This window comes from Megascapheus bottae, chromosome 6 (assembly GCF_031878675.1).
Source record: "Megascapheus bottae isolate mThoBot1 chromosome 6, mThoBot2.hap1, whole genome shotgun sequence".
In the NCBI taxonomy this organism is placed as follows: domain Eukaryota; kingdom Metazoa; phylum Chordata; class Mammalia; order Rodentia; family Geomyidae; genus Megascapheus; species Megascapheus bottae.
Genome location: NC_143514.1, coordinates 10,928,366 through 10,953,587, shown reverse-complemented (window position 1 = coordinate 10,953,587; position 25,222 = coordinate 10,928,366). Strand labels below are relative to the sequence as shown.

General features: G+C 37.9%; 1 long non-coding RNA gene across 1 annotated transcript in view; it reads right to left on the bottom strand.

Moving 5' to 3' along the window:
• Nucleotides 1–24,770, bottom strand: part of LOC150061367 (uncharacterized) — a 105,217-nt gene extending 80,447 nt beyond the window's left edge. Inside the window, exon 1 of the long non-coding RNA XR_016535813.1 lies at nucleotides 24,645–24,770. This is a non-coding gene — a long non-coding RNA (uncharacterized LOC150061367). The remainder of the gene's footprint in view (nucleotides 1–24,644) is intronic.
• Between the last annotated feature and the right edge of the window lie 452 nt (nucleotides 24,771–25,222).

Sequence of the window (25,222 nt, the reverse complement as noted above, 5' to 3'; positions counted from 1 at the left end):
AACCATTTCTACTAGAAATAACTTTGTGTGAATTCTTTTGCAAGCCTGCTTTTATTCCCTCTTAAAACCATCTCTATTGGGTGACGATAAGGTAGAATCTAAAATTCCCAGTATGATGAGGAAAATGTCTCTATTTAAAACAATAATAATCTGCATTAGAGGTATTTTGTTGCATATATTGAACCCAACTAGCAATGAAAAGCTCCAGGTAGCGCGTTTTATTTCATCTTGATTCTTCATTTACAATTCTTTGACTTGGAGAAGATAGGACTAATGAGAAACTGAAGAGCTCAGATGAGGCTGGCATCTGAGCTCTATGTTCTGAGCAAGGAGCAGAAGCTGTCCTTGGTCAGAATGTTGGTGCTCCAGATTGCGTGTGGACTCAGCTGGCTTTGAGAAGGAAGGTTTCATTCAATCGGAGCTAGAAATGTCTAGAGGGAAAGGCTTTTCTTGTTCACCCTGAGCAGAGAAAGAGACTGATACATCCAGGATGGAAGTGAATCTGTGTCTGTTCAACCACCTGTAAGTTTAATGCTATCCCAATCACTCAATTCAAACTTTCCAGCACTTTGATTTAGTCTTTCTAAAGAATTATACTATTTGTGTTCCTTGTAGATGTTGTATAATAAGTCACTCATGTTTAGCTGCTTGGGTGCTTCCCAGTGTTCTCACTTCTAGATGGACAGGCACGTTCTAGTTCCTAGGAATGAGTGAAACCATGTGCTCCCCTGGGTATGCTTTTACCTCACTTAACATAATCCTCTCCAAGTCTTTCCATGTCCTTATGAAGGGGTCAATCTCTATCTTTCTGACAGATGACTAGAATTCCACTGTGTGGAATTATGGAGGTGGGGGTTGTCAAGAGGAGAGGGTTAGAAAAATGAATGAAAGCCATGCCATAGAATGTGTTGTATATGCCACAGAACTGAGGAAAATAAGGGAAGGGTGGGTGGAAAGGGAGTGAAGATGTTGAAGGGATTATTCAGATCAAAATGCATTGTAGACATAAATTGCTTCATTAAATGGCAAAAAGAATCACATATCCTAACAATAAAGAAAAGTAAGGGTAGGTTAGGCAGGTAGGTAAGTATGTTAAAAGAGGGCCAGGAGTTTGGCCTAGTAGTAGAGTGTTTGCCTAACATGCATGAAGACCCAGGTTCGGGTACCTCATACATAGAAAAGCCGGAAGTGGTGCTGTGGCTCAAGTGGTAGAGCTCTGGCCTTGAGAAAACCCAAGGACAGTGCTCAGGCCCTGAGTTCAAGCCCCAGGACTGACAAAAAAAAAGATGTGACATTGATCAAGAGTCTCTGTATTCAAAAACTGCTTGGTACAACCACATAAAGAAAATTAAAATATATTTAAAGAAAATCTCTAGATGCTTCCAATGCAATTATTTCCTCTTCTCTAGCACTGATCAGCTTCATAACAGTTCCACTGGAAAATACTACAAGGTCTAAATATTTCTTGTTTAGTGTTTATGTCTCTATCTTTCTTTTGTGTTTTTAGCATCTCTCTAGCAGGTCCTGGGTAAGTATTTGTGGGGGAAAAAAAACAATGATTAAGCATGAGGATTGGATGTAGGAGGCATACAATGAAGGTAATTCATTATTAATGCTATATTTTTTCATTTTTCTAAGATTATCTATAATTAAACTCTTCCTGAAGCTGTTGCTAATGGAAATAATGAAGCCCTGTCTTTTTATATTTAGGAAAAAAATACTTAAAGTTGGCTTAAATCAACATGAACCAAAGAATTAAACATAAATATCTCTTAAGTCTCCCTAGAGAAAATTCTATATGGTAGATAGACTACAACTGAATCTTTTAGAATATTTGGTTGACCAATTTAGGTGATAATTTGAAGAAATAGGTATGCAAATCAGGTGGTAATTTGCTGAAGTGCGTCTCTTTTATCTATTTCTGAGGATTACATACGCAACCTTTAAACTCTTTTGATCTATTGTTTATTTATAAAACAAAGTTTTAAAACTCCATCCCTCAGAAATATTTAAGAGCCCCAGGACTTCATTGCTTCCTCTCAAGTGGATATACATTTTAACTGATTTGCTAACATTTACAAATTTAAGGAGAAAATTAATGATGATGGTAAGTGTGATTAAGTCCAATTTATCTCAGCCTGTACAGTAGACATAAATTGTCTCCAGTCAAAGTCGACATTTTTCCAGCTGACCTACCTTGTCTTATTTTGTGTGTGTATTGAGAGACATAGAAATAGGAGCTATTTGCTGAGCAATAATGTAGTTAGTGATGTACTTAATAGGACTTAATGACTTTCCTAATGACAGAAGATACAAGCTACAAACAGATGGTGAAGGAGTACTATTTAAATACTATAGAACTGGAAAAACTACAGTTTGATTGTCCAAGTATTGTCCAAGAGGCTGTGACAGGATGTGGGTTAGATCATAAGGCAATTGGAGCAACTGGACCATGAAATGAAATAAGGATACTGGATCTAACCAGGTCATAGGTGGGCAGGGAATTTGGGTTTAACTGGTACCATCTGTTTCATGGTAGAGGGAGGGGAGAAAGGGAAGTTTCACCCCCAAGTAATGGGCATGCCTGAGTTCCTAGAGGCAGGGGCAATGACTTGAATACTGGAACTGTCCATCCTGTGTTTTGAACTCACATGATTCTCAGGTTTCTGTCAACCTGACCCCTGACATTGGCCCTATTTAGGCCCAGCCCAGCTCAGGCACCATGATGCCATTTGTGTGTATGGGCTGGGGGGAGGGGGGTGTCATGTGGTTTGAACTCCACCTGGGAGCTGTCCTTAAGCTCTTCAGCTCAAAGCTACTGCCCTACCCTTGAGCCTTGGTTCCTGTCTCCTGGCTATCTTCCAGTCACCATGATGTCCCATTACAGCTCTCCCTTGGGGTAGATCTGGGTTGTTGGTATTTTTCTTTCTGTTTTATTTTTCTTTTTTTCTTTCCTATCTCATGGCTCAGTTTTCTGACAGTGTTAAGCATATTTGAAGGGCTGCAGGTCGTTATAACAGGCTTTCACCTGCAGCCATTGACTCTCCAAAAAAAAAAAGAGTCCCAGTTTCATGTCTCAAAATTTGTGGTTTCTCTGTTTCTCAGGACTGAGTTGCCTGACAACAAAATTAACTGGGGCATTTCAGTAAACTCCTTATTAGAAATTTACAAAGAAAATTTTCTGTCGCAATTCCACAGGTTAAAGAGAATAGGAAAACCTTGATGTTAACAAAAACTAGGCATTTATATCTCAACTGCAAGTCCATCAGCTAGAAAATACTACTGTGATTGTTGAACAGAATTTTTAGTTCACATATAGTCAAATATTCTCGTTAAAATCTTTCAAATGCAAATAAGTCCATGTGTACTTACTCTTTCAAGAGAAATATTAGATTACATTGAAAAATAACAAATTACATGGTAAATAAATAATGGGTTCAAAAATAATAGGAACCGGGCCAGGAGTTTAGCCTAGTGGTAGAGTGCTTGCCTAGCATACACAAAGACCTGGCTTCAACTCCTCAGTACCACATAAATAGGAAAAAGCCAGAAATGGTGCTGTGGCTCAAGTGGTAGAGCTCTAGCCTTGAGAAAACCCAAGGACAGTGATCAGGCTCAAGGCCCAGGACTGGCAAAAAAAATAGGAACCTATAAAAACCCATGTACAAAGGAAGGGTCTTGTAGACAAGTAGAAAATATAGGCTTTAATTCCTTCTCATGTTGTTCTCCAAAATTTCCACCCCTTTATCTGAATCAGTATCAGAATGTCACTTGTAATCTACTACTGAACCTCTCATTTTTCATGCATTTAGACATAGCTTTCGCTTTGACAGAATGTAAGAAATGACTGTAATGCTTGCTATTTTACATTTGACCTAGGCTCTTCAGATTCCTTAAAATACCCTTCTAGTTCTTCCCTCTTAGCAATTATCATTATCCCCCAAAATGATGGCATATATCTGCTACTTTTCTTACTTAGTAGAACTGCTGTCAAGCTGGGTGTTCAAATGATATTCATTTATTTAATAAATACATAATGAGTGCCCCTTTATATATTTGGTACTATTGCTTTAACAATATAGAAAGCTATATTTATTAAATCCAGATCCTTAAAATACTAGTTCCATAAATTAAATCATACCATTTCAAATAAATCACTTTATTATACACAATGATATGAAGGATGAGTGTAATGTCATTTTTATTACCTTTATGTAGTTATAAAAAGGGATTACCATTTAATGTGTCAGTTTAATGAGTGTGATAGTGAAAATTGGAAAAAAAATTCAAGATCTTATATATGTTGGATGGTCTATCTTATCAACTATGCCAACCTTTCCAGCTGTGAAGTTTCAAAATTTTAAAAATTAGCTATCCCATATCTACTGCAGCTGGTATGCCAGATGTGGATTCCATACTCTCTTTGATCTGGAAGACAGTGATGCAAGGAGAGGAAGGAGAGGGGATGGAGATACCAATTCATATGGCTTTCATGAATTAGGGTAGTGGCAGTGAGGGGCAAGATCTTGCAATCATGACCTTAATTTTGTAGCTAGTGGTAGGCAAGTGACAGGCACAATATCCTCTTGCTTTTACTGATAAACTAGAAGGAGCTTTTAGTCCTCAGGAAATACTGGGATCTATCTGTACTCTCTAATACATTACTGTGTGTTTAGTTAAAATTATGTGCATGCATTTTTGCATTAAAGGATTTTTTTTCTTTGTGTGTGTGTGTGCATGCATACATTTGCATGCTCTGGTCTGAAACTCAGAGCCTGAGTGCTGTCCCTGAACTTTATTTTTGCTCAAAGCTAGTGCCCTGGCCCTTGAGCTATAGCTCCACTTTGGGTTTTTTTTTTTGACACTTAATTGGAGATAAACGTCTCATACTCTTTCCTGCCTGGGCTGGCTTCAAACAATGATCATCAGTTCTTAGTCTCCTGAGTAGCTAGATTTTTTTTTATTTTGGTTGGGTTTTTACAAGGGTGAGACACCAGTGCCAGGCCAAGATTTCTAAAAACAATTGAGTCTAATCCATAATCTGTAGATAATTAATGATTGTCATGATTATGCAAAGAAATATTTGTTCTCCCTATGTCTTTTGACTTCAAGTTAGTGTTCTACTTTGTTTAGGTGTTTGGTGTTTTTCTTTTTTTCAAATCATCCTCTATATTCTCTTCTTATGCAACTTTTGATAATATGTGAATCACTAAACTTGCAACTTGTTTGAAAGTGCTATTACATAAAACATTTATAATCATAATATTGACTTCACTCCAAAAATAAGTGACAATGCATTTATGGTTCTTAACAAAATAATGATTTTACAAATTGTGACCTCTTTAATATGGAAGTTAGCATTGTTCCCAGTGAATCCAAAACAGTTGAACATTCTAAATCATTTAAATAATTTTTGCAAAACCAAAAACAATCCATAAATGTAGAAAGCCATATATTTCAAAACTATATATGCATAGAGTTTTTGGCAATACAAATTCTTATTAGCAAATGATATGTGTTTTTCCTAAATGTATAATGCAAACCTGAATTAAAAATGTATTGACTACTCCAGCATACTCACCGGCAGACTTCTTAATTAACATTTAATAATGTGTATAATATACCCCTTGGCCTTTTAAAATGAGAAATATATGTCCACTGCTTGTTGGAAATTGATAGGCCTTCAATAAAATAAAATAATAATTAGTACTGACTTCTTTTGGATAAAGAAACACAAAACCTCTGCCTTCTTTCTGTTTCTGTACTGGCTATCAAGGATTTAAGAGGACTGAGGTATGGGGGTAATTCAATAATTTGACATTATTTAAAATAGAATGCAACAGGAGTTGAATTTGCCCCAAGTACATGTATCAAGGTGATTTTTTTCTCTGTTTTATCATTACATAATCTATTGATAACCTACTTGAAACCATAACGCCTCCCTATATAGATTACATATAGGTAAATTAGGTGTTTACTATGTCATGTTGCTGACCAAAAAAGAGAGAAGAAAAGCAGAAACCATCAAACTAGCAAATAACAATTATTCAGAACATGCACATATGGAGATATGTTCACACCGTGGCTCAGGATCCACTGAAGAGAGTGGATGGAGTGGTCAGCAAAGGCTCTTAGATATTTCCAAACAATTTTTTGAAATGGAAAAACACTACATTTTCTGAAAAGTGATTTTCTCCTTTTCTTTTTCCTTCAAGTATTTTGCAGTGAGCTTCATATACATACATATATATGCATATATGTATATTTACATATCAAATGATTCAAAAGAATAGAAAAATACATGGATTTCATTTAACAACAAAAATGGAACAGTATAGCATTGATACAATACACTAAAAGACTGATTAAAATAAACTGTTAAAAGGCCTCCATTTGAAATGTGATTCATATATATCTTGTGGATAAGAGCAATTATACTTGTCATAGGACTTTTCATAATAATAAATTATTGACAAACTAAAAGATTCTAAAGTAAAGATTCCAACCTAATGGAGATCTGAAGACTGAGAAAGAACTAACCATGGGAACTGGAGAGAAAAGGCTTTTTCCTTCCAAGAGATTTGACTGTGGGAATGTAGAAATAAGAATACCTTGAAGTATTTGAACAAATGACATATTACATTATTAAATATAACTTACAATGCTATGCCTTTTCAATCAAATAAAAAATAATAGGAGATACAGAAGTCACAGTTAAATGGACATGTGATATCCAACTGACATCTGAGCCCCAAATGCATTCATCAAAAAATTAGATGAATTAGAGGAAATGCTAAAAGAATTTTGTTTTACTTTTGTCAATATGCATATAGAATGTGGGGGAAAATGGATGAAAAAAGGAGAAAAGAGAAACCAGTTCTGATCAGAACATCCAAAACAACTTACTTAGCTGACAATATGACTCAAATTGTAGAACACCTGCCTAGCATCCATAAGGCCCTGAATTCAAGCCCCAGAATTACCAAAAACAAATAAATAGACAGATAAGGAAATGAATAATGAAACATGGACCATATGTCAGCATAAAGCACAGACTTAAAAAAAAAAAAACATTGAAGGGGAAATAATGGAATTTAAATTGAAATAAAATTCTCACCCCGAAAAACAAACCAATGATTTTAACATCTATAAAACCTCTTTTAGCAGCTACTTCAATTGTGAAGTACACAATTTTGTTTCATTCTTAACTTTTTCTCCTGAACTTTCTAATTTCTGAGACCACATAAAGTGGAAGCCAGGAGAGTTGTGATGTCTTTGTGATTAGTTTCTATCAGCCTCCACGGGTCTCTTGCCAGAGAACAATAGTGAAATCCTTGTGGTGTGTATGTAGTGATTAATTATCCAAATATGCTAAGCAGTTTGTTGGCCAAATATTTTGCAATCTATCATTCCCTAGCTACAGTGTAGTTCTTATTGATTTTCTTCTGTATTCCAAGCCTTTGCCTTGAATGGAATTCCTCAGCATCACAGAATGTTAACAGATGTGGGAATGTTGACCATGAATTCACTAGGGCTGAGCCAGAATATGGTAGCCCCCAGCCATGTGATGATATTCCATCCAGGAATGTCTTACTGGCTGCTCCCAGTCTCGATGGCTTAGCTAGAACTTTCCTCTTACTTCCGAATGCTGCATTAAAATATTATTATATATTAATTTTTTTTCTGGGCCTGGGTGCTGTCCCTGAGCTTTTCAGCTCAAGGCTAGCATTCTACCACTTGAGCAACAGTGCCACTTCTGGTCTTTCTGGTGATTAAATGATTAATTCTTACCTGGGCTGGCTTTGAACTGTGATCCTCAGATCTGAGTCTCCTTAGTAACTAGGATTACAGGTGTAAGCCACAGGCACATCTCTGCCTGGCATTGTTTCTATTTGTAGGTGCTTAAAATGTACTTTGCTCCAATTGAACACTTCTATTACTCTTTCTTATTCTACCTACCCCCACCTTGAGAAAAACAATCTTTTCCATGGCTTCATTATTCCACTCTCATACATATCTAGGGAGTACTCTGCTTAAATTCAAGCCCATCAACCTATCTACCCACTGCTTTATGCCCAGCACTTTGAGTGATGTGATCACCTTTTTACATAAATATTCCTGAGTGTGTATACAAATGCGTGTTTGTGTCTACATAAATAATTCATTTAATTATAATTATAATTCACTTAAATTAACACATCTTTAGCACATGTTGAAACTAATTCAGCATCTATACAATTTGGTTACGGTAGAAACATAGCACCTTTGTTGAATTTAATTGAAATGCATTTCTCTGTCTTGATGGAGTAAAGTCTCTTCTCCCAAAACACACGAACATCACATATACTTCCATTACCCAGTTACAAATGGAGTGAATAGATTAAGGGTCATTGGTTTCTAGGGATATTTTGATTCAAATATCCACAGTTAATAAAACTAATACAGAAGACTGGGAGAAGGTGTTTACTAGCTATACATCAGACAAGGGCTTCATCTCTAAAATATGCTTAGAGCTCAAAATATTAAGCCCCCAAAAAACAAATCCTCAAAGAAACAACAATCACATTAATAAACAAGCTAAAGGCTTAAGGCAAGACTTCTCAGAAGAAGAAACACAAATGGCCAATAGACTCATGAAGAAATGTGCAACATCTCTGGTCATAAAAGAAATGCAAAACAAAACAACATTGAGATTCCACCTCACTCCAGTTAGAAAGGTCATTATCAAGAAATCTAAGGCTGGGAGCATAGCCTAGTGGTAGAGTGCTTGCTTTGCATACACAAAGCCCTGGGTTGCTGGCAGGCATGTGGCCAAAAGGGAATGGTACTACACTGCTGGTGAGAATGTAAACAGGTTCAACCACTTTGGAAGGCAGTATGGAGATTCCTCAAAAGGCTAAAACATAGAGTTCTCTATGACTGAGAACTCCTACTCCAAGGCATTTTACCCAAATGACCATAAAGAAGACTATACTAAAGCTATTAGCACAATAATTTTCATTGCAGCATTATTTACCATAGTTAAGATATAGAGCCAACACTGATGCTGTTCTGTTGATGAGTGGATCAAGAAAATAATGTGGTATATATGCACAATCAAATTCTATGCTTTCACTAGAAAGAATGACATTGCCCCATTTGACAGGAAATGCAAAGACTTGGGAGAAAAGTATATTAAGCAAGGTAAGCCAAACCCAAAGAAACATAAGTTGCATGGTTTCCCTCATTTGTAATAATTATAATATTTCTAGGATATTCTTAGCAGAGGATCACAATGGCTCAACACCTATGTGCATATGATCAAGTAAAAAGATGATCCTCAAAATGAGGACTAAGAAATGGAAATGAGAGGTTTTTTTTTTTTTAGTTTACTTTTTCTGCTTACTTCGTTTTTTTCTTTTTAATTTATTCCATGTTGATACTGATGACTGTATCCATTGTTTGTATATAAATTTATCTGATTTAGGGACAGGAAAGGGAATCACAGAAAGGCGAGACAAAGAGGGAGATGGTGCAACAGTGATACTCACTAGACACTATGTTGGAAATGAATTTTACAACTTTGGAGGGAGAGGACTCAGGAGTGGGAAAGTGGGAGAAAAATGAGGGAGGGGTAACACTGCTCAAAAAAATGCACTAATTGCCTTATTTATGTAGCTATACCCCCTCTATACATTACCATTATAATAAAATTTAAAATAAAATGTAGTGTGGAGCCTGTTCACATTGTTCTTTTGTGTTCTTCTAAGTTTACATGTGTACTTCAGGAGAAAGAAGTGAGTCAAGAAGGCAGAGTCGTTGCAGTGGCTCACACCTGTAATTCTAGCTACTCAAGAGACTAAGATCTGAGGATCAAGGTTCAAAGCCAGCCTGGGCACAAAAAGACCTGAGACTCTTATCTCCAATTAACGCCTTGAAAATGGGAAGTGGGGCTTGTCTCAAGGGTAGGGGGGTAGCCTTGAGCTGAAGAGCTCAGGGACAGCGCCCAGAACAAGTTCAAGCCCCATGACTTACAAAAAAAAGGAAGAAGAAGGAGAAGAAGCAGAAGAAGGAGGAGGAGGACGAGGAGGAGGAGAAGGAGGAAGAGCAGGAGGAGGAGGAGGAGAGGAGGAGGAGGAGGAGGAAGGGAAGTCATGCTTTAGGCACTCACTCTCATCTGTTTTGCATCTCCTCTTCAAGAAAATTGCCAGTTATGTATGGCAAAGCACAGAGCTAGCAAACTAACTAGAAAGCCTACAGAGTGGGAGAAGTTCTTCACTAACCATACAACAGACAAAGGCCTCATATCTAAAATATATCAACGGCAAAAAAATTGGAATCACTCCAAAACTAGTCTCCAAAAAAACAACCATCCCATTAAAAGATGGGCCAAAAAATTAAAGAGTCTCCTCTGAAGAAGAAAAAGAAGAATGGCCTATAGACATATGAAGAAATGCTCAACACCTCTGGTCATAAAAGAAATGCAAATCAAAACAACTTTGAGATTCTACCTCACTCCAGTTAGAATGGCCATGATCAAGAAATCTAATAACAACAGATGCTGGAGGGGATGTGGCCAGGAGGGATCACTACTACACTGTTGGTGGGAGTGCAAACTCATTCAACCACTGTGGAAAGCAGTATGGAGGTTCCTCAAAAGACTAAACATAGAGCTCCCCTATAACCCAGCCATTCCACTACTTCCGATCATCCAGAAACAAGTACATACAAAAGCCACTAGCACAACGATGTTCATTGCAGCACTATTTACCATAACAAAGATATGGAACCCACCCAGTTGGCCCTCAGTTGATGATTGGATCACCAAGATGTGGTATTTGTACACAATGGAATTCTATGCTGCAGTCAGAAAGAACAAAATCACCCCATTTGTAAGGAAATGGAAAGACAGAAAAAATCATATTAAGTGAAGTAAGCCAGACTCAGAGGAACATAGGCTCAATGGTTTCCCTCATTTGTCATAATCAGTAGATACCTTGGGCTCTCCTAGCAGAGATTTACAATAGACCAAAACCTAGATACATAAGGCAATATAGGATGAGGCTAAATAAAAGGACCTCCAGGATATAGAAACAAAAGCCATGTAATGAGTGATTGTTGTCCTTAATGTATTATGTTTTCTCTCATCTTTTTGTATTTCCTTTGTTATCTCATGTTGTTACAGTATTTTACCTTATCTGATATATTGTATATATGTTTATTTGGTTATTTGAGATAGGATAGGGAAGGGGGGAAAACAAGATGGGAGGAGGGAAATGGGGACCAAGACATGAGGAAGAGTTTCAATGTTTGTGAAATAATGTACCTTCTATCTGGTGAATATAATGTAACACTTCTAGTAATTACAATAAAAACATATGAACAAAAAAAGAAAATTGCCAGGAACAATTAATTCACTCCAAATGATGCCTTTCACAAGGAAAACAAATGTGCCACACAAGAAACTGTGCTGTTCACAGCAGGACAATACAGCCAATAAGTAACACTAAGAACCCTACACCTACTAAATAAGCAGGAGAGAGGAAATGCGCAGATTTCAAATTCTATCAGAGTAGAAATAAACTTCTAAGGCAAGGAAAGGCAGCTCCTGTGCCCACACCAATAAAAACTACAAAACACACACACACACACACACACACACACACACACACACACACAAACACGCCACAGAAGAAGCGTGAACTGGAGGACAGACAGAGATTGAGCAGACTCATGGTGAGGAAACACTGGCACAATATGAAATCTAGACACCACAGCACCACTCACTGCAAACCCCACAGGAAAGGGACAATGTGCAGGCTGAGCAGCTCTCTTGCTGAAGTAGCACATGTAGGAGGGAGGAGGCAGAGGTGCTCTTAAAGGACTATGGGTGAAAGCAAAGAAGGAAACAAGAGTAAATGTCCAACTTAACCAAGCACATCATAAAATCCAAAGAAGCAGTCACTGCCTCTCTCCCTACCAAGCAGCAAATAAATGCAATCAATTTTTGAAAATCAATGTCATTGTATCAAAGGAAGTAAATAAACACTCTTTCCCTCACAAATCCAATAAACCATCCAAACTCCTCTTTCTCCTCATAAAATTTATTTCTAATCTCATAAGAATAAACATTTTTAGAGTCTTTCAGATACATCAAGCACAATTCATAGAAAACTACTTTATAAGGAACACAGAAATGCAGAGCAACATGTTTCAATTTATATTCTCCTTAATAAAGCTACCTAAAGATAAAGAAAACTGATTGAAATAGCATAAGCTGGAATTTATAAGGAGGAGTGTAAGAAAAATGCAGCCTACGTTTTGAAACCTAAATCACATGCATAAACTTTACAATAGAAATGGACAAATAATTGCAAAGATGCAAAAAGAGAATTAACAATTTCGGACAGAAATAATACTTTGCAGAAGTAGAAAAACTAGCTGCAAAATACTTACAGAACAGATACAACTCCCCCAAAATTACAAGGAATATTTAAGAAATTCAAGCATAAAATCACAGGGAAAGAAATCAGGGAACACAGGAATAAAGAAAACAGACAGAACAAGTAAGAGGGAATAAAATAAAACTAAATCAAAACTAAACGATTAAACATAAAATTTCAATAAGAAAGAATTCTGGAAAGTTAAAAAAAAAAAAGGACCTGACTCCTACATTTAAAAAAAACCATTCTGATTCTGGGAAGATTGACCTAGACTAATTCTAGTAAATCTAGTGTATTTTTATATTTCAGTCTGCAAAGGTAAGGAAAATTTCTCTAGGCCTCAGTAGCACACACACACACACACACACACACACACACACACACACACACGCACGCACGCACACACACACACACCTCTCAAACTTATTGAACAGAAAGACAGATATGAAGAACAAAGAGTGTCTAAAACATAACATTTATAAGCAGAAGTGAAAGGTGCATGAACAACCATTGTTTTGATCAAAAAATTCTTTGCTTCTTTTAAAATAGAAACTGAAAAACAATCATCTCTAATGAATAAAGATAAGAAAAAAAATTGTATTTCCTATAATGTCATTATTTTAAAGGTCACCCAGGACTCTCTTTAAGGACTATGAACTGTTTTTTTTTCCTAACCAATAACCTCTACTTAGCAGTTGGTATGTTTCACCATTGCTATAACTATTCAAATTTTGAAGATGAGATAACTATTTCTCTGTGTACCAGTGTGAAGCAAAAGGCAAGAGCTAGCAGTGAAGAATGAGTCTGACTTTTAAAACAATTTCAGTGAAAGTCAGCTATCAAATGTTATAGCAATGTCCACATGAACTGAATAAATAGGATCATAATAAAAGGTTAGAAGATGTGTGCCATACAAATTACATTGCTTGTTTTATAAGGAGCTTTAGGAAAAGAATAGCAAAAGGTAAAAGAAAAAAAAGGTAAAAAACCTATGAGTTTATATTTACCCCAAAAGAGTCATAAATGTGACTTTAAAAGATATCACTACTTTCTTGATTTCTCTTAGCTTCTTCCTTGGGTTTTATTTATACTTTTGGTTTTCCTTGTGGTTGTTTGTTATTTTTTTTAGATTAGTTGATTTACCCAACATGTACTGAAAACCTATTAAAGCCATCAAGTAGAAAACTTGCAGCTGATGATTTTTAAGCAAGTAATGGCTAAAATAGAAAAACCAGTCACCTGCCCAGACTTCTGTACCATGGGTCATGCAGGCATATACATCACAGCTACGAAACAGGTAACGCCTTGGGAAGAAGAGAGAGTACTTGGCTTAAATTTGTCAGGGACAGAAATACGCTCACATTTTAGATGATGTCTGGGGACTTCTGGAAAGTGAGAAAAGAGCCTTCTCAGTGTATGATGGAGACCCATCTTACCCGTAGAATTCGAAAATAGTCACAAGACAATGTTTGAGATTTGGGCAATTTTCCAAATCAATGCAGGATGCAATAGGCAATCTTGAGTATCCAGGAACTGCTCACCTTTCTTTCATTCAAAAATAATACTATTTATTGAGTGCCTATCGTGGTGAGATCATTGTCATGTCCAGATTTGCAAATTTGTAAAATTGGAAAATACAGAGGTCAAAGGCATGAAATCATATTGCCTTCTTGAGAATTAACAGCACTCACCTGATCTCAGCTCTCCAACTGGACATTCCCAGAGAACAGCTACAACTCTTGCATCATGGATCAAAATGAACAACTTCTCTATTGCTTTGTACAATTATTCTGAATGAACACCTAAAGTTCTACAGACCTGTCCTGTGATAGAACACTATTCAATCATAGAAGAATAAGTCATAATCTATATAGTCAGTCATATATAATACATATTACATAACATATAATGTTATAAATAATTATGTGTATAACATATAATACGCATTATATGTTACATAAAATGCAATATATGTTGTATATAATAACTATATTACAATGTGTATATGCATTTATAGCGTGTTGATGAATACTGAATAAATTGTTTTCCAAATAACCAGACATATTCGTAGAGCATGGATGAATCACAGGGAAATAATTTAGTTATTCATGTGGTTTTTCTTTCTACATGTTCAGATATAAAATCAGCTCACTCCAAAGGGTTCTTCAAACCTTCTTGCTATGCCTGGCAAAGATCCTCATTTCTGAGTGATGTTTCTTTCACTTTCAGGGAAGAGACAGCATACTACACCAATAATCACGATATTATCTAAAGTAATGTGATTTTCTAGGTCTTCCAAAAAGGATTGTACATTTAGTTATTGTGTTTACATGATTTCCATTTGAAACCAACCTTTGAATGAATCTCTTTTTGGCTGAATTGCTTTCAGTTTAGGATTTATTTGATTTAAGCAGAAAGAGAAAAATGATATGTTAAAAGCTAGAGTCAAATTTCCTGCATAGGAAAGGAGAAACGTTGTCTATTACTCTTGAAAACTAAGTAGCAAGATGCTTGATTCTAGATCAGGAAAAGTCTGGTCAAGTTCCTTGTTCATTCAATCAACAGCTATTGAGTTTTTTATATACCAACCCCTCTCTTACGTGCTGGAAAGATAAGGGTGACATAGATGTTGTCTTGGGAGACAGAGTACTGATCGCTTCATTCACCTGAGCCAATGACCTTGGCCTACAAGGAGAATCTCATTGCTATAAAGTCAACCTTGTCAAAAACATTATTTGTTGGACTATCGCTAATACAATCATCACTGGAAATAATTTGTACAACCAAGTGAAAAAAAGTGTGAAACAAGGAAGAGGTATGGCTTAAGTGGAAGAGAAGGAAATCATATATGTGGATAAAGATGAGTATTCTTGCATTTCTCTCTACATAAAAATATGTGATTTCCAGGCCATTTCTCATTAGTGCATGTATCAATTGTATGCACTGAAATACATAAATGGATGGATAAACACATGCACAAAAGAATGTAGTTCTTTTTTTGAGCTCAGGGCCTGAGCACTGTCCTTGGAATTTTCTCAAGGCTAGAGCTCTACCACTTGAGCCTCAGCACCATTTCCGGCTTTTTTCTATGTATGTGGTACCGAGGAATCGAACCCGGGTCTTCATGCATGCTGGGCAAGCACTTTAACCACTAGGCCAAACTCCCGGCCCCAAGAATGTAGTTCTTAAGAGCTGGAGGTTAAGTTGAAATGTTGACAGGAGTCTCCTCATCTAAGACTCAGTACTCCAGGATAGGGAGGCAGCACACTGCACTGGCGATGACCAAAGAAAACGTCAGTGAACACTTACTCCGCTCACGTGGAGATTGGACTGATCTGAATTACATCTCCTTCTACTTCAACACCTTAGCCTCCATGCACAAGGCTATTTTTCATCAAATTCCTATTTTTGCATCTATGATTTCAATTTGGTGCTAAAATTAATATGGTTTTCTTTTAAGCTGATAAATTCCCAAGTACAGGGTCTCTGGCAGGTAACAAGTGGTAAGTGAATAAGAATTACAAAAGAGTCACAGAGTAAGCTCTACCAACTGCTTCATAAACTGAAAACTGGATTGGAAATTAAGCACAAAATAGAGTCTCCATGAATCTCAGTGACCTCAGAACACATAGGAAACACACTTAACAATAGCTAAAGAAACAAGCTGGGCGTGGTGGCTTACACCTGTAATCCTAGCTACTCAGGTAGCCTATATTTGAGGATCAAGTTTCAAAGCTAGCTTGGGCACAAAAGGACCTGAGACTCTTATCTCCAATTAACCTCCAGAAAATTTGAAGTGGGGCTTGGCTCAAAGGTACTTGGCTCAAAGGTACATCGGTAGCTTTGAGCTGAAGCTCTCAGGGACAATGCCCAGGCCCAGGGGTACGGCCTTGAGTTGAAGAGCTCAGGGTCAGGGCCCAGGACAAGATCTAGCCCCAGGACCACAAAAAAAGAAAAAAAGAAAGAAAAGAAAACCAGCAGCCATCATGTCAGTATTCATGAATGCAAGGCTTACTTTTCAAAAGTTATTGTATCAGTTAACTTCGGGGCATGTTCTCATGTGTATGATAAAAACCTCTTCAAGAGAAAAACGTCTTCTATTTGGCTCATGAAAGCCATCCCACCATGGATGGTTCCCAGAGTCAAACTCAATGCTTCATCTTTCATATACTTTGTGAGAACCAAGTGGTACAAGGATCAATATCAAACTTAACTTTTTACAGTTGGAAAAATCTTACATTGAGAGTTCAGGCATATTTTATACATTGGTGAAAGTTTCACTCAATCTATCTGGAACTTGTTGACTAACAAAAAGTTTCTTCATTGTTGGAATATAGTACCCTGATAAACTGTGAAATGTTTAAGCAAGGTGACAGAAGTTATGCTAGTACAGAAAGAAATAATAGTATAAAGCTTGGTGACTAGTGAAATTTCCTAAGCTTTGAAAACTAAATCCTATTTGAATGTATTCTTATGCATATTCCATTCATTGTCTTGAAATCAAGAAAGCATATTCTTCACGTGTATGTGTGCGTGTGTACATGCATGAAGGCTTATTTTAATTAACAAACAGCACCATTCTCCATGTGATAAATAACTATTAAAAACATAACAATCCAAGCTAGGCTCTGGTTGGCTCATGCCTGTACTTCTAGCTATTCAGAACACTGAGTGAGATCTGAGGTTCAAAACCAACCAAGGCAAGAAAATCCCTGTGAGACTCTTACTTCAATTATCTACTCAAAAACCAGAAAGGGGGTGTGTCTCAAAGTGATAGCACAAGCCCCACAACTGACAAAAAATTTAAAACTGAAAAAGAAAACAAGGGCAGAGAGTGTGGCCTAGTAGTAGAGTGCCTGCCTACCTTACATAAAGCCTTGGTTTCGATTCCTCCATATCACAATCACAGAAAAAGCCAGAAGTGTTGCTGTGGCTCAAATGGTAGAGCGCTACTCTTGAGAAAGCTCAAGGACAGTGCCAAGACTCTAAGTTCAAGGCCCAGGACTGGCAAAAAAAAAAAGAAAAGAAAGAAATAAAGGAAGCAGTAAAGAAAGAAAGGAAGAAAGAAAAGAAAAGAAAAAAGAAGAGAAAGGATAAAATTCCATACTAGGAAAAGCATATTTTAATTATTTATTTCTGGCTCTTAAAGCAAGTTTAGGATGAGGGATTTGATTCTTTTGAATGGAGAATTTTTAACTTACTTTTTAAATTGTAAATAATACAAGGGTTACATTATATTCACCAGAGAGAAGGTGCATTACTTTACAGACATGTTCTTGATGTTTTTGTCCCCAATTTCTTCCCCTCAACACCTCCCCTCATCTTTTTCCCCCTTCCCCTATCCTATTTCAAAAAAACCAAATAAACACATATACAATATATCAGATAACAAGGTAAGATACTGTAACAATATGAGATAACCAAGGGACAACAAAAGAGATGAGAAATAACAGTGTCTATTGGAAACTTCTACTAGGAGAGTCCAAGGTTAGTCTTGGAAAGATTCAATTTTTTTAGCTGTTGTATGGTTAGCGAAGATCTTCTCTCACTCTGTGGCTTTCTATTTAGCTTGCTAGCTATGTCCTTTGCCATACAGAAGCTCTGCAGTTTAATGAAGTCCCACTTTTCCAAACTTTCTTTGATTTGTTGTGTTTCTGAATAAAAGCATTTTTTTCCTGACATTTTTTCCTCTTCCTCTTCTTTGTCCTGACTACTCTTATCCATTACCAACCAATGATTGGTAATTTCTCCCCATGAGTAATGTCTCTTCAACATACTAGTGACCTAAATCTTAAAGTTAAATGATAAAAAAATATAATCATTTATTTAAGGAACAGAGAACAGAGGGGGTGGTGGAGAACCTCAAAGATTCGATAATGCTAAAGAATGACCTCATCTCACCCTAAATTTTATTTAACTGTTTTTCTGAGATGCCTCTTTGCAAGGCAACAATGTATTTCTCTGTTAGCAATGTTCTAAGCAAATGACTTTATTTCAATTATATTAACATCGATAAGCAGAAATAAAAGAGATTAATGAGCAGCAATACAACTAAATGATAGTCACTAACTATAATTTTGCTTTATTGGTAAACCTCACTCTGACTTCCCTTCCATTAAGACTATATCCTAATTATCTCAGTTTCATTCTGCCATTAATAACCTTATTTTCTTAGAAAAATAATTCACTCAGAATTAGTACTGATAGATGGATTTTAAATAATTCTTTCACAAATAAGGCAGAGGATATTTTCTTTAAGTTCTCCTGTATAGTCTGAGGAAATTTTTTTTCATATCTTTTTTATTGTAATTAATAGAATGGTTACATGATATTTGCCAGATAGATGGTGCATTAATTCCCATACATTGATACCCTTTCACATGTCTTGGTCCCCTTTTCCCTCCCCCACACCCCCAACCCTCATCTTGTTTTCCCCCGTTCTCTATCCAATTTCAAATAACCAAATACAAATATATGCGATATATCAGGTAACAAAGTGAGATTTTTTTTAATGATCATCTTTTCTAAATGGTCTTGCAAGTCATACTTTAATCAAATGTAGTACTTCATTATAAGGGGTGGTGGGGTGAAGGATTGACCATGGAGTTTGAATTCATATAATAATTAGAAGGGACATTTATTTCACAATGTGGAGGTAAGAAAATGACAGAAATTCAACTCCATGGTGAATTATAAATGTGAAATTACTGGTATGCATGTTTTTTTTAAGTATGTTGCTATTCAACAATCACACTACCTTCCCATGAAGACCTTGTGCCTTTAGCAGCCTCTTGTATTCCTGTAAGGTATTCACTGTAAAATTTCCAATGTAAGATTATACGACATATGTCAGATCAATGTGCCAAGCTTCCCAGGTGTGGACACACCAAGGCAGTCCCCATATTTTACATGATATTAAGTATATAGAACGGGAAAAGCTGCTTGGGTATTAGAAGTGAGTTCCAGAGTGTACACAAGCATGTGGTGGCACCTACTATGAAGAATTTGAAGAGGAGGGGGAAGGAAACACTGTTCTTTACTGTATGGAGTCATGATGCTGACACTGGCAGCAGGAAGAACAATGAAATGGATGTTAACTAAATTTTGATGTGCAGGAACATGTGTTTAATTTGCAAGATGCTTTGTTTAATTAAAAGGTAAATACCATTTACCATTCCTCTTGTAGACAAATTTAGAGCAGTAACAACACCTACAGGGTGTTCAAATTTCTTGGATGCATTGGATCAATTAAAAGGGTACTCATTTGGGGGAGAAATAATTACTTTTCCATTTGTTTTCAAATAGAAGTGCCTTTATTTTCTAGAAACAGATTATTCCTAGAGTTTTTGGGCCTAGCTAAGTATGGATTTCCAGGTACCCAAACTGTTATTAGCTATCTACTGCAGAGAAAAAAATAAAGTTACAGACTAAAAGCATTGCTTGTCATTCAACCTCTACCTCAAATGATATTTTCTTCCCCTTTCTGTTTGTCTGTCTGCCTTTGTATAAAGGGTTCCTCCAAAAGGATTGAGGATCAAAAAGACCTTTTCACTCCTCCAGAAAGATAACCTCAGCCACATCTCTTGAGACCACCAATGTAACTGCTCCATAAACTCACGCCAATCTTCAGGCAGATCAGAAAGATCTCAGCTCTCCTGTTTCCCTTCATTTAAGATTTGCTACTTCTTTTTTTTTTCCTAGTGATCATGGAGGGGGTACATTGCTTCTTCCTCTGGCCTAAGGGCAGAAGAAGTGGAGGGAGACTTATACTCCTTTACTTCTACTGTCTAATCTCAATAATACAGGCAGGAAAGATAGCAATGCAGCCATTTTTCTGTCATTCAATATTTCATGTGGTTGTCGTTTGGTTTCCCCTTTATGCTTGGGGGCAGGAAATGGAAGAGTCACTCTCCTGAGAATCCAGCCTAATCATTTCTGCACATGAGACCAACACAGGACATCCAGACAACAGGAAAGAGAAACTGCCCAGATTCCTGGGGGTGCCTGAAAGGGAACTGGAGTTTGAGAGTGACCCACCATGGGACAATTCCTTCTTCCAGCCAGTCCTGTCTTCCAACTAACATCTAAAACCCTGAAATGTGAAATGGTCCAACTCTGATGTGATAGTTGTTATATGAGTCCTTTGTCAGAACTCAAATGCAAATTGCCCTGGCAGGAAAGAGTACAAAAGAAATGCTAACAGGTAAACACACACACACACACACACACACACACACACACACACACACCAAACAACGCACAATTTTCCCCTTTTCTCCCCTCTCCACCCATTAACTAAAATTCTCATGCTGTATATTTGCCAAGTGAGATTTTGGGTTCATTGTCAGATCAAAGATAGAAAATCCCTAACAAAGCAGCACAGTAGCTACCAATTGATGACAATTGGATATGTGTCCTCATTATTCAAACTCTAACAGGCTCATATTCTTGTGGGCCAAAAGGTAAGAGAATCATTTTATAAAGCTGCAGTGTCCTAATTGTTTGGTACCTTTTCATATCCAGTGTACTTTTTTTTTCTTTAATGGCAACTCCATTTGCTGAAAAACATTATTTTGTTTTTATCAATCTGACACTAATGAAAACCAGGAATGAATTTTCTACACATTTTGCTAAGTAAGGAGAGATGGGGAGGAAAGACAGATTAATCTGTATCATATTTGAAAAGAGAAATCTATATTAGTTACAAAAGCCAATTACAGCACACCCTGTACAACACAACCCTGGAAGTAAACTGAGGCTAATGCTATTTTAGCCCTTTATCCCATTAGGGTAATCTCCTATTCACTTAAAATGTGTGATTTACAAAAACATCTTGTTGAATAATTTCCTCTTTGATTGTCTCATGATTTCTTTAATATATCTCCCATATAAATCTCTCCTCTCACAAGCACTGAATCCACAATTCATAGAAGAACTCCAAGAAAACTTCTTCCTTAACTCATGAGCAGACCTCCACTCACAGCTCTAGGTGATTAAATCCACATAATTGATCATTTCCAGTTGGTGATTTTATTATTAGTGTAAAGAATAAGGTCCACCTATCCTCAGCAGAATACCAGCCCATTCTTCTCTACTTTGTATGTTTTATTATATTTGCAGTATGTTTATGGAATCTTTATTTAAAAATTCTATGGCCATTGTTCACAGTGACATTTCATTTTGTCTGGTTCCATCAGTAGAATATAAGATTAAACAAATGAAGGTCTACTTTTTTCTCAGGATTGTTTTATTTCTCTCTCTTCTGAATTCCCATTGTCTAGGATAGATGCCAAGGTCATGGACAGAACTGGTTGTTGAATAAGGGATGAGTCCCTGGGAGTCACTTGATCTGGGACCTGATGCTCAGAAGTTGCCTTGATCTTAGTGTTTCAGTACAGAAAATCTGAGTTCCACATCTTCCATTGGCTAGAACATTCTGTATTACCTCCCTGAATATCATTTGCCCCTTGGTTTCCATGGGAAAAACAAAGGAATTAGAATAGAACCAACAGAAAAATAAATCCCTTCAGGTCTAGAAGACTATGAAAGTGTTTGTGGTATGAATTCACACTGATGAGCAAGCTTTATTACATAACGTAAGATTTCCAAACTGATATTCATACTACGGGATTCATGAGAGGTAAGAGGGGGAAAAATTCTCCCAACTTGATATCAATAGGCATATTGAATTAAATTAAAGCATTGGGAAAAAAAAAACCCTGCAGATTCCTATCATGGTAGGAATCTCTGTGGTCCAATAATCTGCACACAAATAAATGACAAGGCTGTAGTCTGGTGGGTGCAGGAAAGCTGTTTAACAGGTTTTTCTTTGCGACTTTGAGATCTACTGAAAATGGACAAAACCTCGAAGCATTTTATGAAACACATTCTGGACCTGAGCTAACTGTACCATACAGGATAAATTACTTCACATAGGATACATCAATGCACTATAAGTATACATTAAAATATAGGTGCCAATTCAAAAACCTTGGTCCAATTAATACTGTATATATTTTTCTCTATTGAAGTGGTCCCTCTAGAGATTTAGTTTGGGCCTTTAAAAACAAAAAAAACAAAAGAAAACCCGATTACAACCATTAATAGTTGCAAAGAACATTATGAATGGAGATTACCAAGCACACAAACGGTGTTACTGTTGAAGTCCTTAGTGAACACACTGAAATACAGAATGAAGTGATTTTTGAGAGATTAAGATGAGGGGTAAAATAGTCACCAGGCAGGCTTTGCAGGAATCTTCTCCAGCCCTGCTACCTTTCAAGCCAAGCTAATGTAATTCTTTTAGTCTTCTGCCATTTTTATATCATTTAATTCACCACAGAGAGCAACACTGTTTCTACATTTGCATCCAAGTAAAGTGAATGTATAAAGTTTTCTTGTAGAGAAAGATGGGCTCTGAGCTTTTCCTAATCTAGGGTTTAGCATTGTGAGTCAAACCACGATTTTTTTCAGTGAATCAGCAGTAGGAATAAGTGGGATGTATGCAAGCAGTCCGGTTCAAAAACTCTGATTTTTAAAGCCTTAACTATGTGTTCTGCTCTGTAACTGTTACTTCATATTCTCTCTCTCTCTCTCTCTCTCTCTCTCTCTCTCTCTCTCTCTCTCTCTCTCTCTCTCTCTCTCTCTCTCTCTTTTTCTCTGTCCATCTCTATCATGAGAAGAGACAACTGATAATAAGCACTTGACAAAGTAATTCTTTTCTATTTACTAAATAATTTCTTTCTGGAAGACTTTCTTCTTGTTCCTATAAAAGATGAATATTGTTAAGATAGGATGCACCTCTAAAGTCCCAGCTATCTGGGAGGCAGAAGTAGGACAAGCAATTCTTTACCAAGAATTTGCCAAGGCAAAATGCTATCTGAAAAAGAAACCAGAAGCAAAAGGGAATGAAGGTGTGGCTTAGTGGCAAAGCACTCTGCCTAGGACCAAAATTCAATCCCAAGTAAGGAAATAAAATGTAAAGCAAAGAGCCATTAAGAGTGAGACATAAATCATTAAGTTAATTATAACCACTCAAAATACAATACAATAAACTCAGTTTCTCAAGCCCTCTCTTTGGCTACTTGTCTTCCAATCCTTGCTCACTCTGCTTGCTGCGGTAACCATATAAGTAAGTCAACCTATCAAAGTCACCCTTCTGTTCCAGAGGGAGGGAGGGAGAGAGGGAAGGAGGGATGGATAGATGGATGGATGGATGGATGGATGGATGGATGGATTGATGGATAGGGACAAGGTCCTTCCTCCTACCTACCTCATTTCCATCCAGCTGAAGAAGCTGGCATTCGCATGAAAATACCAAAGAAGAAAACAGATGCCTTTCTAAAATATCCTCCCCCAAAGAAATGCTTTCCAGAGACTGTCAACATTCTTTAATTTCTGTACCTATTAGAGAGTGCACGAAGTAGATTAAAAAGCAGTCCAGATTTCTTGCTGAACTTACCACTATTTATTGTTTAACTAAGAAAAAAGAAAAACCTTGGCTATATTCTCCAGACGGTAGACATCTAGAGACACCACACTTTACTGAAAGTCACAACACGATCAAGGGTGCCTGAATAGAAACGATGTGATTTCTAACAACCTTTCCCTAAGAACAGAAAAACCTGCCACTCAAAGCTTATAGCTTATTTCAAGGCTAAACTAATTTCAAAACACTGTATATACAAAAGGAAGTCCTGATCTGTCTGGAAATAAAAACAACCCCTACTCCAGTCCCGGGGTGAGAGGTGAAGGATGGGTGTGGGCAGGCGCACAGGAAACTTTCCAGAAATAGACCAATCTCAGCTCTGTGTCAGGATGAACTTTTCACACGCAGGCCTTGACTTAAGACTCAAAGTGGGGTTCATCCAGGCCTAGAGAAAACAAAGTTCAACCTTACAGGGGCTCCAACTTGTTCCTCTGCCCCCCCTTCCCAATGCACAGAACGGAATGGGAGTAAACCTTTCCTCCAAGGGCTTCACAAAGGTATCCCCAAAAACGTGCCTATTAGGTAGCCTTCTCTCCAACTCCTCGGTGGGTGTGTGTGGGGGGGGGGGGAATGCGCGCGCAGGCACGCGCGCGTGTTCGATCTCGATGCAAAATGTGTTTACAGAAGCAGTCGTGAATCCTGTCGTTATTCTTGGGGGGTGGGGGTTCGGGGTGGGGGTGGGGGGAGCTAGTGACCTCGCAGACCTCATCCTGAGAAGCTGAGTTCACACTTACCTTTAGGCGGTGCACGAGGTGAGAGGCGGTTGGGGAGCTCTTGTTTGTTCTGGTGTGGTTCTCGGGGATTCTTTTAGCAGCGCTAGGGGTGCTGGGCTCGGGGTGGAGGGGAGCGGGGGTCCGGGCGGGGCGCGGGGGCCCGGAGTGGGGTGGGCGCGCGGCCCTCCTCCGGACAGCAGGGGGCGCAGGCGCCCTTCGCCAAGCCAAGCTCCTCGCCCGCTGCTCCGCGAGCGCGCGCGCGCGCGCGCGCGCTGGACAAACTGGGGGACTCTGGCGAGGGGCGCAAGGGGCGAGGAAGGCCCGAGGACCCTGAATGTACCGGCGGGGACCGGCCACGTTATGGCGTTCCTCTCCTCACTCCCCAAATCCGCCGAGACTTCCCGGATGCTTTGCAATTAATTGGTCGATCCAAGGGGAGTGGGGTCCAGCCCGCCCCTACTCCGTGCTGGCCCAGGAGGCCCGAGCCAGGATGGGAAAGACCGCCCTCCTGGCGAGGGAGTTGGGAAGTGAGCCAGGGTCTCCGGCCGGGACCCCGAAAGAGCCAAGGGAAAGCGGGATGGACAGCACAGGGATACTGG